Source organism: Centrocercus urophasianus, unplaced genomic scaffold, assembly GCF_019232065.1.
Source record: "Centrocercus urophasianus isolate 14NV4802_14NV808 unplaced genomic scaffold, USGS_Curo_1.0 seq_20, whole genome shotgun sequence".
Classification (NCBI taxonomy): Eukaryota; Metazoa; Chordata; class Aves; order Galliformes; family Phasianidae; genus Centrocercus; species Centrocercus urophasianus.
This window is the reverse complement of record NW_024884756.1, coordinates 17,189,124-17,203,496: the sequence shown is the minus strand read 5'-3', so window position 1 is coordinate 17,203,496 and position 14,373 is coordinate 17,189,124. Positions and strand designations below refer to the sequence as shown.

General features: G+C 36.0%; 1 protein-coding gene across 3 annotated transcripts in view; it reads left to right on the top strand.

Moving 5' to 3' along the window:
• RAPGEF4 (Rap guanine nucleotide exchange factor 4) overlaps positions 1-14,373 on the top strand; it is a 142,966-nt gene that overhangs the window by 21,469 nt on the left and 107,124 nt on the right. For 2 of the 3 annotated variants that reach the window (XM_042822542.1, XM_042822540.1), the window contains exon 1: positions 2,602-2,687. The exons of the other annotated variant lie outside the window; for it this stretch is intronic. The gene's annotated coding sequence lies outside the window, so the exon portion shown is untranslated. Of the gene's footprint in view, positions 1-2,601; positions 2,688-14,373 lie in introns of those variants that run through there. 3 annotated transcript variants of the gene reach the window in all.

Here is a 14,373-nt window from a genome sequence, read left to right as displayed (position 1 = left end):
TGTGGGGAGCTTTAGCAAAAAAATTTCTAAATGTCAAATTTTATGAAATTTTAGAATGTGTCACAGATAACTGCAGGGGTCAGTCAGAGACCACAGTAAAGCTTTATGGTGCTTTTTGTTTGCAGTGAAATGTTCCATGTTTGGTGTGGTTTATTCTGGGGAGACTGGAACTTTGCTTTTAGTAAGAATGCAAAATTATGCAATACACAAAATAACTCTACTGGTTAGTCGGAGGTAGAGAACAGTGTAATTCACTTTTTTGTTTTCAAGGTAATATTACCTTGGTAAGTACTAATCCGACGCCTCCCTAAAGTGCAGTTCAGGTATGGTGAGCAGTGTATTCAAAACAGACAAAATTATTTGAAAAAATTCCCCTGAAAACATACTAGCAATGGTGTGTTCTTATCCCATTTAATATCTCTAAAGCAAATAATTTTTCTCTAGGGAAGCTTTTATGTTATGTATTGTGTTGTGGTGTTCAATGTGACTTACCCTGAAATTCATATATCTTTGATTTGTTAAAGCCCTTATGAGGAAATGATTAGTGATACCATTCTCATAACTTAAAATGTAATGAAAATCCTTACACAGTGACCACAGACACTTATTATCAGTGGTACAATGGAAAAAAATGCAACAGGGCAACAATGTCAGTATCATCACAGCATAAATAAAGCAGAAACTGAAGTCTTGTGCATACACATTTCAACTCTTGTATGATGAGAACTTAATTCCAGAAAAAAGTAGTTTCTCTATAACCAAAATGTAGTACTGCAGTTTAAGAGCAACCTAACTTGTTGGTCTGTATTTCTTACCATTGTTACTACTTTATGAATTTAGGATTTCTTTGATAATAAAAAGTGCAAAAATTATGATTGAGGATGGCTATTTTTCATGTTTGTTTGTCTTGTTCTGTGATACTTCCTTTTAGTTAAGAGAAAATGAAAATTTCCTGACTACAGACTTCTGGCAAACCATAACTGCATGTGAGTTATGAAGCTGCAATTAAAATATATGTATTAGGAGGTGAATATAAGCTTGGAAAATGAACAAATATATACTGACATTCAGTTTTTGTGCAGCTGACCAGAAATGATAGGACTGGGAGCTATGAGCTTCTTTCCTTTATAGTAAAAATATCTTAATGCTAAAGCCTATTGAATCCCACTTGCAAGAAATGGGTTTCTGCTATCACAAATCTAGGCAGCACCTTGGAAGATAAATTTACATTCATACTGCTTATGAGGCTTTTGGTATAAGTTCTAAAGCTATATTTTAAGAGGGAGAGAGATCTATTTTAATTTTTATACATATAAAAATTTTCAATATCTCTATGATATGTTCTATGACTTTACAAACTTTTCTGCTTTTTGCTTAAGTAGAAAAGTAATCTTCTGTATTAGCTGTACTGCTTTAAGAAACTGTACTTGTATTCATGTGTTTAACAGGCCACTTGTGGCTTATTAACATATTTAATGTACAAAATGCAGCAGGATGAAGTGATTTCTTAGAGTGCAATTATAATTGGGTTTTATCTGAAAGATTGCTGAAAGATTTCTAGGTGACTCTTTATCATTTTCCTTTTTTCAGTTTTATGGACTTGAATACTCTTTGTGGAAAAGACAGGATATTCTTTATCAAAAACATGATTAGCTGCCTTCTGTGATACACAGAGCCTCATACTCAGCTCTTTACAGAAAGATTTTTCTACAATCTCCACCTTTAACATTCAGGGAATGCCAGTCTAAACAAATAATACTGTCCCATTAACACCAGTTACCACTTAAAATGGCCTAGTCTTATCTCTGGTGGCTCTATCCATTTAAGTAGCATCCTGTTCAGGAACCTCTGCTGAACTTCTGAGCTTACTCATCCTTGGAGACTTATTTTTCTATCCACAGCTGCTAGAATAGATTGGAGATGATGAAATCTGTGGTTAGGTTTTCACACAGCCAAACACTGTTCTGAGGAAAGGAGCTCTAGGAGATTGTGGGAATCATGGGTGTCAGATGTTGGTTGCCTCCTGCCCCTGGTGCTCATTTCTGAGGATCTGTAGCAACTGCAATAAGCACTGTAGACTTCAGTGGTCCTCCATGAATGTGTGAGGATAATATACTCTCTGGTGGTAAGAGTGTGCTTTCCCTCTTTAGTATCGCTGAATGCAGTATTAACTACTTTGCCCCAAACCACAAGGGTGGTTACATCCAAAAAAAAAAAAAAAAAACCAAAACAAACAAACAAACAAACAAAAAAAAAAACGCACACAAGCAGCTCTGGTCAGGCATGCCCTGATGGTCAGTGGCTTGCTCTACCTTCTACTAGTTTAATATTTTAAACAGAGTGGGAGCAAAATGATTGTATTTGAACCGTGTTATTGTTGCAGAAGTTCTCTGTAGTTCATCCTCAAGCTTTGTCCTTCCACACAATTGTGAAGTGATTCAAGTCCAGACAGGAAGGGAGTGAATCTGCTGAGAGGTGGCTTATTTTTAGAGGTCTTTCCTACCACAGTGAATTACTCAGGCTTCCTTGAATAACATACAAATAACCAATTTCCTTTCGTGTGGAATAAGATTCAGTTAGGAGTTACTGAATGTGCTTGGAGAAACACTTGATCTTGAGTAAAGGAAGAGCAACTACTACCTCGGAATGCCATAACTTTGGAGAGAGGGTGTCTTGGCCCCTGGAAGGTCAGAAAGAATATCTTAATTTTTTTTTCTTTGTAACCATTAACACTTAAGCATCTCATTCTCTGGTTAACGGTAGTGTCATTTGTTTCCTAGTTCTGTCTGTTTGATCATCTGGTAGCCCTCGGCAGGCTTCAGAGGTCTGAAACAACAGCTTTGGAAGAAACTGCTTTCTTAACTTTATATTCTGAACATCATAAATGTTTGTGTTTAGTGAACTCTTTCAAAACAGGCTGCCTGTCAAAAACAAAAAGTAAATTTTTAAAATAGCTTGAACGGAATGCTGTTTAGGAAATAGCTGGTCACTTGATACATGTGATTTAAGTGCAGCATACAGTGATACTTCTGAGTAAGTTCTGTTTATGTTCAACAGAACTGAGGGTGTAGCTCTCAGTGCATTTCCATATAGTATCAGTTTGCCTTTTGAAATTGTATCTAAATATTACAGTAGGCACTGTAAAAATACATTAATGGAAATAAACATAGACAAATTTTTCATTTTTTAAAATTCATTTGTGCCATAAGTGCATTATCTATCAATATATGTCACGGAGTCACAGGGAAAGCAATACAGTAGGCAGCATTTTAGAGAGGCAGCCTTTTCCTTGCCTTAGGCTACTGAGAATATGTCACATTGTTACAGGAGAGAGTTCTTGCTTCTCTCTCTGGTATACTTCTGATTACTTGGACATTTTTGAAGAGTACCAAGAATCTCATGTCAGTATCAATACTTCCTGATGCAGTGTTCCAGATCAGAAATTTCCATCTCATAAAGTGAGAGAATTGTTAGGATGTGAGAAATTAGGTACTGGAGAAGAGGGGTGATGGGGTGATTGGAAGTGAATCAAAGAAAAAATTGGATTAATGCCCATCCAAACAGACTCCCAGATTGATTTTACTGTACTGTCAGTATGTTGTCTAGCAATCAGTTGCAGAAGTCTTTGCAACAATTCACTGATTTTCTGTAGGTAAGTATAGCAGGGACATAAAACTGTAGTTAATAAAATGAAAGCAGTTTAGCTTTACAGAATGGATGATAGTGTTATTTAAAATAGTGAAGAGCTTGGAGACCCACAAAAGTGTAAGAAGGTAGTAGTGGAATGTCTGGCTTTCTTTGCCTGCTTCATGTCACTCTCTCCATTGACTACTCAAACTATATCTTGATTATTTGTGTCTCTAATGCAGTTTTATTTGAGAAATGTGGAAGATGAGGTTCTAGTAGCTTGTCTTTGGACTGTAGCTGGAATACTGTGTTCATCAAACTTTCAAACAACCATCTTATAAGAATAAGGAAGAACTTTTCCATGGTATTGGATGGGGAATACAACATGGAATTTAGATGTGGAAGGACTCAAGTGTGTAGAATTTGTTGTCTTGTGCTGTCTGCAAGTCTTCAACTGCTGAGAGATTCAAATTTGTATGCAAAGAGGCAGAGCCAGTGTGTTAGACATTGAAATACGAAGTGATGATAGGCAATCAGTTTTCCTAGACTAACACATGGAAGGGGGGAGGAATAAGAAAAATCCTTCCTCCTGGCTTTAGAATATGACAGCAAACACGGAGTTGGCAAGATATGAGCGAAGATTTGTAAGTAACATTCCACCTTCATACCTTCTGTGTTAATACTGGTAAAAACATGAAGTGAGTAGTAGGGGAAGGTTCTAAAGTTGTCGGTTTACAAGCATAACTTGTGAAATTTTGCACCAGTAAAACTAGGGGTACAGTGAGCATATTTCAAATGAAGACAATACAATTTGATATACATGAAGCTCAGTGGGAGCAGAGCCTTGCCTTTAATATTGCTGTTTTGTTGCCTTTCATTACTGTTGCAATCAACTCCTTGGACCTCCCTTTTTTGTGATCGCTTCTCATGACTCTATCTTATAAGGTGGGCTTCTGGTTTGTTGATGGTGCAGTTTCTGCAAAAAATAAAGGGGATCCAGTCTGAAGTTTGTAAATTTCCCTTTCCTTGTTCTTTGTTTATGGTGACTTAGGCACTCAGGATATTCCTTAAACAACAGAAAATGCTGAAAAATAACAAGTAAGTTGCGAAGACCTGAGCCTTCCTTATGTTTCTCTGCAACATGTCTTCCTGGTTCTTGTTCTTCAGTGTCATCTGTTTGCACCTCAGTGTTCCTCTTTATTCCTATTTCTATTTTAGTTGCAACACTTTGTGGCTGTCGTTAATTAACCACTTGGAGACAAAAGTTCTGTAGAGCAGTGTTTTCTTAACCTTAATTAGTGTGCCATTTCTCATAGATACAATTCTGTGTCTCCATAATAACGCCCGTTAGCTTGAAGCCCATGATGCCAGATAGTGTGCAAATATATGGTTACTCTTGCTTACATCCCTTGTGAATATTTATCTTTATTAGCACTTCAAAAGAGTCTTAAATTATATTGTGGAGAGCTTGACTTAGAGATTCCTCACTGGGAAAAGAGCAAATAGACTAACATGCTTGCTAGATTTCTCTTCCTGCTAAGTAATTCAATTATTGGCTTTTCTCATGTTTTTTTCAATTTTATTTCTAACATAATAAAATATGGACTCATCCAGTTTTCAAGAAAAGGAAGTGTTTTGATTATTCCTAAAATATTTAAATTTCAGAAGAGCAAACTGCAGTGTGTACACTTAAGATGTGCAGATGCTTTTGAGGCTATGATATATATATATTTTTTTCCTTGGAAGCATTACTGCCAGACTTGCATTTTCTATAACCAGCTTTTTTATTAGCAAAGCAACTGCTTTTCATCCTCAGCAGATTGTATTATTTAATGTGGTATCTCTAAGCTTGATATGCTAAACAGGGAAAAGTCATGTATTGTAACACAATTGGAAGCCTATGAATATTATTTTGGGGAGCAAACTTTCATTAGTCCTTTTTTATTATGTAACCCTGTCTTTCAGAAGAATCAGATTTGATGCTTAAAAAATAGGGTTTTTTTTTGGTCAAATATACAGTTTAACTATTGATCTTGTTCTCATCTGTCAGAGGAAAAAGAGCTAACACTTTGTATGTAGCTATGTGTATATAATCTATTATCTATCTTGCATGTATATATTATTGCATTAAATAACTCGCTCAACGTGTCAAAGTTCTGTGTCAAATTGCCTGGAGCTTGGAACTGCACTTGCTGGCAGGGTATTTTATTGCCTTTTAGAATGGATACCAAAATGATCAACTCCACAAGGCTTCGTTCATTTCCTAACTTTTGGGTTTGACACTGCTCCTCTTCTCAGCCACAAGGGTGATGTGGATGAGTTGGTTTTGGAGACTGATGCTTTCTGATCTTCTAGTCAGCCTTATCTCAGTCCTTCATTTCTTTACTTCCTCACACAAAACAAATCTATTGTCTATCCTGAGGCAATTTGGTTCCTGCATGTTCTTGAAAACAGGAATTCCTTAGCAGCTGCTTTTCAGCAGTGAATTACAAACATTTATGGTTGCTTTATGGCAATGGATATGGTTGTGCGTTCCTCCAAGACATTTCTTTAGAATGCATGCTTGCATACTGCATTTGAATAGATGCTTTCTGGTTGTGCTTTACAGTGGGTAGGGAGAATAATGTAATGCCATTTATTAGATCAATGAATGTGTTTTAACATTGATGTTTTTAAAATCAATTTGCTTAAAGTTGCTGGCACTTAATAAAAGGAAAAGACTAAGATCTGTAGTGGTAGAAGATACTTTGCAGATGAGCACATTGAAAGCAGCACAGTTATATTTTACTCTCTTTTCTGACACTTTCGTTCATAAAATACCTTGTGAAATAGTTTGTGTCCACTTGTACAGCAAGAACAGTATAATCTGCAAGAGCCACTTATCACAATGTGAATTCATCTTCCCTTAAGGAAGCACTCGCTTGAATGAGCATTCAACACCTTAAAAGAGAAAACAATCTAAAATACTAAACCATACCTATTTATTAGTTTTAGGGTTTAATAAATGGACTCAAAAAGAAAGACTTTTATTTGCCTTAGAACAGTTCTAATAGATGTCTTTCATTTTCTTCGATGTAATCAGAGCTGTAAGGTTCAGCATTTGCCCTTTCATTTGGACTGTATCCTTCCCTCTTCATCCATGGTAAATACTACCTTACTGAAGTCAATGAATGTTGTGGGACTTCAGCCCAGGTAATTAGTAATTTCTTTCGTCTCCTTATGTAGGATGCATTGCAGGCTGTTTAAATCCTCTTTACCCTTTTTCCCTTCTGTGATTGTTTTTATCCAGTGACATATCTGGTGTGGTGTGAGAGCTCGGCATCACTGAAGTGATTTGGTGGCTTGGTAGTTTGGGGTGCTTAATAAAATGGTCAACTCAATAGTTGTACTGGGGTAAGCTGTATCAAAGAGTTAAAACTCTTGGCATCTTGGAGATGCATTTGAAAGTGAAAATATAAAGCACTATTGACTGAATGAGGAATATCTCCTTTGGCAGAAAATAACAATTAGAGGACCCAGCCTTTCATTTGTGCTGGTTATGGCTGGTACTAGGTGAGGGGAAAGAGGAAATGAATAAAAAGGTCTGCTCTGTAATCAATCCTTGTTTCAGTCTGAACACTGGTACTCAAGCAATTAGAGTTCACAGGGTTTGTGCGTTGCTGTAATTCCATTATTTTTTCCTGTGAGCTACAAAATTCCTAGAAATGTGTTCAGTAGAAGTATCAGGTCTGAAACATGCTCTAATGGGGCCACAGGTCCCCTTAAATGCTTAAATCTCATGGGAATTTATGAAACAATCTGTTTGTGTGGATGTATTTATGTAGTGTTTTGGTGAGTGGCTATATAACAAACATTCATGAACTGCACATAAGAGATAGGGGCCCTGTAAAGCATATACACCCTGTATTTTTGGAATCTGTAAAGGAGTGGATGTTCACAGAATGATTATATCTATTATTGCTGTTTCGTTGTTGAATTCAGGGGTTTATAGGAATGTGTAAATTCATACCATGCTGTCAATGATGTGGTGCTGAAAGTTCTGTTCCTTTTTCATTCATTTCGTCTTGATTATATAATGCCACTAATGTGTATTTTCCTTGAACTCTTCTTGAAATAGTTATTTGGTTGCATTTCAAAAGCAAAAATTAAAAAATGTGAGGTTTCCAAATAAAAGCTTACATTCCAAGTATCTTCTGATTTTTTTTTTAATTCATTTTAGATTACATTAGTAAAATTCTTTCTTTTTACACATGGTGCTTGGCTCTAAACTAGGCTTGTATGCCATGCATTTGAGGGTGATAAATAATCAGCATTTAAAATTAAGCCTTGCCATCTTGCGTTTAGTACTTATTGATGTAGTTAAACTTGCATTCTAACCTCTGACTGTTTCCTAAGTAACTTCTACTTAATTTTGCATTCCACTTCTCTCATGACCTTTGAAAAATACCTTTTTTTTTTTTTGACAACGAGTGCAAAATATTTTATTGTGGTATGAACCACTTCATTTTCTAAGAACACTCAGACAAGCTTTATTCTGTGAGTTTCCCTAGAACCTCATTCAGACACTCCCAAATACTGATTAGTGGAAAACAGCCGGAATATCATGATTCTGTTTTAGCATCATAAAAATATGCTGTGCAGTACTATTTTTGTATGACCCAGTCTTTGAGTAACTGAGTCATTCAAAGAAGTTATGCTGTTCTGAAAGGGCTGACTTGTAAGGGAACTTGCTTGAGTTACCTTGTCTTTCATGCTTAATTCTCTCTGGGGATAATGCTGGAGACTCTTAGTACAATTAAGGGAAGATTAAAAGCTTGGTACAGATTTTTTTTTTTTTTTTTTTTTCCCCCATTTTCCCTTCTGCCAATAGTCTCCAAGCCTGTCTCCTCTGTAAAAGCATGGAACTCTTTCCGAAGGTCCCTTTTAAAAATTTTACTATCATTTTGGATACATTTTTCTGATATGCTTCCCTTCTATGCATTTATCCATGTGGTCTCTCTTTCTGCACTTGTCACTGTTTGTCCTGCTAGCATTTTATGCCACAATAGTTGATCTCCAAGGAAGAGTTCATTGAGTATTTCTCCCTAGGTTTGTCTGGGTGGTTAGATAATCAGAGATCGAGTGGTTAGGAAATAACTCTTGCATCATTGGTGAGAATTATACTGTAACTATGTGTATTTCTTAGTACTCTTTCTAGCTCTGCAGAGAGAATGTAAAATGCAGTAAATGTATTGACAATTAAGCAGTTGTCTGAATACACTGATTCAGTTGTGAAGAAGGTACCATTTTATGTAAATCGTAGTTCCTCCTTTAAAGAGAAGTTTAATCTGAGCAAGTAATAGCTGGAGCATTTACCTATGCTGTTGCTGTGACAATGGTCAAAAGTCTATATACTTAGAGGTTGCAACAGAAGTTCACAACAAAACTGATTTAGCAGGTTGTCTGATGTGTTTACATACATCTGCCATATGGAATTTCCTTAAAGAGTGTGTTACTTCAATCTGATCTCATAAACAAAATGTACTCTGTGCTATTTTATTCTGAGACAGGCTTTTCCTGTTTTAACAACGGGGGAGGATTTTTCTGCCTTCAAAACTTTCTGAAGGTTTTTCAATTATTATTTATATTTCATCAGAAAACGGTGCATGCTACCAACCAGCCCACAAGAACTGATCTTTCAGTGAACTGCTGTCAACTTTGTTCTTTCACGTTATATAAAGCTGCAGGGAACAGGAAATTCTGGAAATGCATGCTTCAAGCCATAGGAATCGTAGTAATGCGTATTTTATTACCATAGGAGTTCTAGGAGGAATGGATGTTACAAAGGCATCCAAACTGTTAATCCAAGTATCATTACAGAGTGGTAGGGGAATTGTTTTTCCTGGTACCACTGTCTTTGGATGAGAATTGAATTTATCTACACTAAAACATAATAACTGATAATGTTATCCAGAAGCAAAACATGAGTTATATTTCCCTCCCATTCTTTAACAAAATAATTCCTGCAGTGAATAGTGATTGTGCACACAAAAAGTGTGAGAAAACAGCAGAATACACAGAATACAATCTTTGTGAGGCTGCTCTGTTGCAAGTAGCTTTCACAGAGTTTGAGAGGTTCTTTATACATGCCTATTCCCCATATCGAATATATATAGAATTATAGAATAAAGACACAGCTCACCCTTTATGTGATTGCATGTATATGCTAAAATACTGAAATAGTATACAGGAAGTTGACTGAAATAGATTCTTGACCATGATTGACTATCATGATTGCCCAGCTATTGCAAAGCTTTAGTATGCTCATATCCTTGCCAATTAATGTTTCCATTGTTTTTTTTTTTTTTTTTCTCCTTTCAAGTATGTCTTCATTGCTGGAACTTCATCCTTAGTTTATGCATTCGTAACTTTATTATCTGATGAAAGTGTTGCTGTACGTACAAATGAAAATGTTAATTTAATGTGCTAAAGAGCTTTTATGGAAGGAAAAAGCAACTCTTACTTTCAAGTCTATTAAAACAATAATGAATGCTATCTATTATATTTAAATGATCAGTTTTTAATAGTTTTATGTGCAAGTAGGATTTGCTATAGGAGATGCCCATGTAACTTCTCAGAATCAGATTGCTCAATATGATAAAAATAAATAAGAATGTCTGATGCCATAGAAAGGAAAATTGCCTAAGAAAGGGAAAATTTAAAAGTTTTAATTGTCAAATTGTAAGTAGGGCATGCACTGCCTTCCTCACTGTGAATCCACTGCCTTTCAGCAGTTCCGTAATAGCAGCACTCTCTTGGCATTTTTACTTCTCCAGCTGTGCTCATCTCTTTGCAGCAAGCATCAGCCACAGACTGCTCCAACAGGGAGCTGAAGGAAATTCTTGTTAGATGCTCTGCCTGGTGAGAGAGCAGTAGCACACATCAAGTATTTAGAGTCTTAAAACAAGGTAGTGAACTTCCATTAAGTTGTACTTTTAATAGGATGTAGAAAGGTGCAATGCTTTAAATGTCCAGTTCCAATAATTTCAGTGCAATAAAGGACAGTAGACTTTGTCACACATGGGGCAAAGGGCTCTGCATCCTCTGGCTTCTGTCTCTTGCTGTTGTCTATGTATTTTTAGAAATTGAGTTTAACAACATAGCAAACTGCATAAATGAAACCCGTCGTGCTTTCTCCTGGTCAGTTTTAAAGAGTAGAACCAGATCTGTCCCTTCTTTTGAAGCTAGAATGTCTTTATGTGATAGGATCTTTATATCCATTTCTATTTTTCCATTCACTGTTTTTATCTCCCTTCCAGGCATATATTATTCTGTTCTGTGTATTCTCTAAAGTTTTGTCTGTTCACATGTAAAGTAGCCATCCTGAGTGATTTGTGAATGGCCACAAGTTATAGAGAAATATGCCGCAGTTCAGTGTGTCGAGTGCTACAGACAAGGTTATTCTCATTTCCCTTCCCAATTTTAAGACTTTATTCTTTGGTTCTTCTATCTACTGCTTTCATGTATTTGAGAATTTCTGCCTTCAGTACTTACATTCTTATGTTTGCACACAGTTGTCATAGCTATGTACTGGCATCACTTAAAAGGAAAATTTTATACATAACTATTGATAGTTTTTCTGGAATTCCATCATACTACTGTGAATTTTCTGATCTGTCTTTCCTCTCTACCTGGACCACATTAAATAAGCAGTATTTTATGCTAGAATTTGGTAATTGTTACAGTAACAGCTTTTTGTCTGTGTTAAGAAAGACTGTTGTTGCAGTTAATCTTTTATAAGTATCTACAAAGAAATGGGGATGATAGTGATAAGTAATGTGCCGTGTACTTGAACTATGTTCAGGATTGTTTCCACTCACTAGCTCTACTTAAACATCTCCCTCGAATTTTTTCCAAATTGACTTTTCCTTAAGCATTTCTAAGTCTTTGCAGACTTATGCATCACTTAGTTATTTTGACTACTGTTTCTACGTTTTCCTTCTATGGTGCTTTTATAGTGCTATGAAGTAGTTTATTCTCTTTCTGAGACTTTATATTAAAAAAAAAAAAAAAAACCAAAAAAAAAAACCATGCCCTTTTAGTACATCTTTGGACTCCTCTTTTTTTGTGTTGCCGTGTTTCTTTACCTTTGGTTTGCAGTCATGTAACTTTTCTTAAATTCTCATGACAATGTTTCCACCCAAGGCATTTTTTTTGAGCTATCACTGTTTGGGGTTATACTGATATCCAAGTATGTGACAGCTACTGCAGCTCTTTCTTCTACCACTTCAGCAATATAAAAAATAAAGCTTATGATTGTTGCTGTTAATATGAGGAGTGAGCTCTGTAATCCAGTGGGAGTCATGTTTCTTCCCTTGCTTATGAAAAATACTTTCCAAGTGTTTTTGATTTTGTACAAGTTGTAAAGTGTCCCAGTATGCTAGGTAAGTTCTGAACCAAAGTGAAGTTAATGGTGTAAATTACACCACCTATGTGCACTGGATGATAAATAGTGAAATAACCAGGGTTCTGATACTGGAAAGTTATACAGAATCTCTTGTGAAGTTCACTCTTAAAAGAATGAAGTGTTAGAAAATGAGGCATTAAAGAATGCAAAACTCAAATTATTTACTCCCCAGAGTTCTATTCCTCCCCTGAGTTATTCCTAGCTCTAAGGGCAAAATTCACCAGTGTAACCTGGTGTAACCTTCATTGCATTATTCTTTGGCACATCTCCTAACACTTAAAGCAACTTAAGCTTTTTGACCTTTTATCATGATTATTGCTTTGCTAAATTTACCCCTCTATCAGTATGTGTGTTGTTACAGAAATAAATTAATAAATTGTATAGAATCTCTCAATGGTAAATTCCATTGGTGACTCTGAGATAAGCAAGTATTTTTCCATATGTTGAAGTTGTGCCCCGGTGTTTGTGCAGTATTCCTTTCTGTTAATGTTGCAAGCAAGGAGAGGAGGGAAGAAGTGATCCCATGCCTTTTTGCTTCATGTAGGTTTGTTTTTTCTCCAGTCAAAAACCATGTGGCTAACTGCATACTGGCAGCTGAATTAAGGGAGAAACAAAGTAGAAATGAAATAAATGTTTTATCGTGCAGAACCTGTACCGTTCAATGCATGTGCTGTTGACTTCATTGACTATCAGAAGTTATGAATCCACTTCTGTGGATTCTGTAAATAGTCAAGTGAAAGTATATTAAGCAACTTCATCTGTTTTCAACTCCTGCAGACAAATTTGCTCATCTGAAGCTTGGTTATAAGTATTGTGCTTGTACTTCTGAAAAGTCAAAAACAACTCTTTTTTTTGCCTGCTCCAACCTGGTGGTTGATGGCTTCCTTACTCATTTCTGTTCTCTAAAATGCTTTGATTTTCAAAATGCAGTAATGTTTAAGCAATCATAACTCATTTTTCAATAACTCTTTATTTCTCTATTTCTTCTTTGGACTCTTGGATTTTTACCACTGCATGACTGCTTCACCTTTTTCAGCATGCTGTTCTGTGAGAAAACTACCTTATTCAGGCCTTTCTGATTGAGATGAGAGGGATGTTGCTAGGAACCAGAAACCTTTGGAAGTTTTTCTGTATGAAAAAGTGAAAGTATCTTCATCAAACTTGATTGAAAAATATAAAAAGAACCCCCTGTGGGATAACCATACATTTAGCATATCAGGATTTACTTATTCCAAGCTTAGTTGCAGGAAGAGAAATTATCTACATGATATCCAATGAGAAATTCAAGGAATTGATTTCTGGACACTTTATGTAACATTATTCTTTCATCTAGGGGTAGCTGTTTACCTTTGCAGAAACTGTTTTTTTCTCTTCACTCAAATTGGATTTTAACCATCTCTAATGTATTTCAACTGTGATTTAAAATGTCTTACAATGGCCTTTACTCATGAACTACCTGAAGCTAAATGCTAATTAATGAGGGCTTGTCTGTCAATTGAACAAATGCAGCATTCCCTTTCTCAGTTAAGGAATCAATTTCGTCAGACCAGGTTGAAGTTTTTAAAGCTTTTGAATATACATAAACATATATATGAATTAATGAAAGATTCAGCATGTCAAATATTCCTTAAGGGAAATCAAGAGATAAAACAACTGCAATGTTAACATTGCTTTGCAGTCACTTCATAGCTGCCATCCTTTATTGTGTTCAACCTGTAGTTTGTTGTCACACGGGAAATGGAAAAGGATATTCAACAACACTGCCACTAAAATGCAGTCAGAATTCTTAAGAAAGGAGTAAGAGAAACTCAACTTCATTGCAACATTGCTGTAGAGAGAGAAAAAAAAATGAGGCTGCTTTTAAAGAATTAAAGGATGGTTTGTTCCCTATTAATTTGGCTTGTTCCAGTGATTCTCAGTATAGTGTTTGTCAAGTGCATTTGGTAATCCATGAGGTAGCTCTTCTGTTGTGCTCTTGCTCATTGCTGCAGATATAGACCACATTATTTGCATGTTTTCAGCTATAGATTATAATTTGTTTGACTTTGCACTTTTAATTGCCTTGAGCAATTTCCTGTAGAAATGCATATGATCTGTCTGCATGTTTGAAATATTAGTGTTTTTTACGTAGCTTGTGTGCAACACTTAAGCAAACCACTGGAGCTTACAAAGAGCAGTTGATTCTTTTTAGTGATAGTGATATGATGGCTGTCCTAGTCCCTAGTGGGGGGAGTTGAGTGGGGGGGGGGGGGGGGGGGGGGGGTGGGGTTTGTTGTGGTTTGTTGGGGGAATGAAGGGGT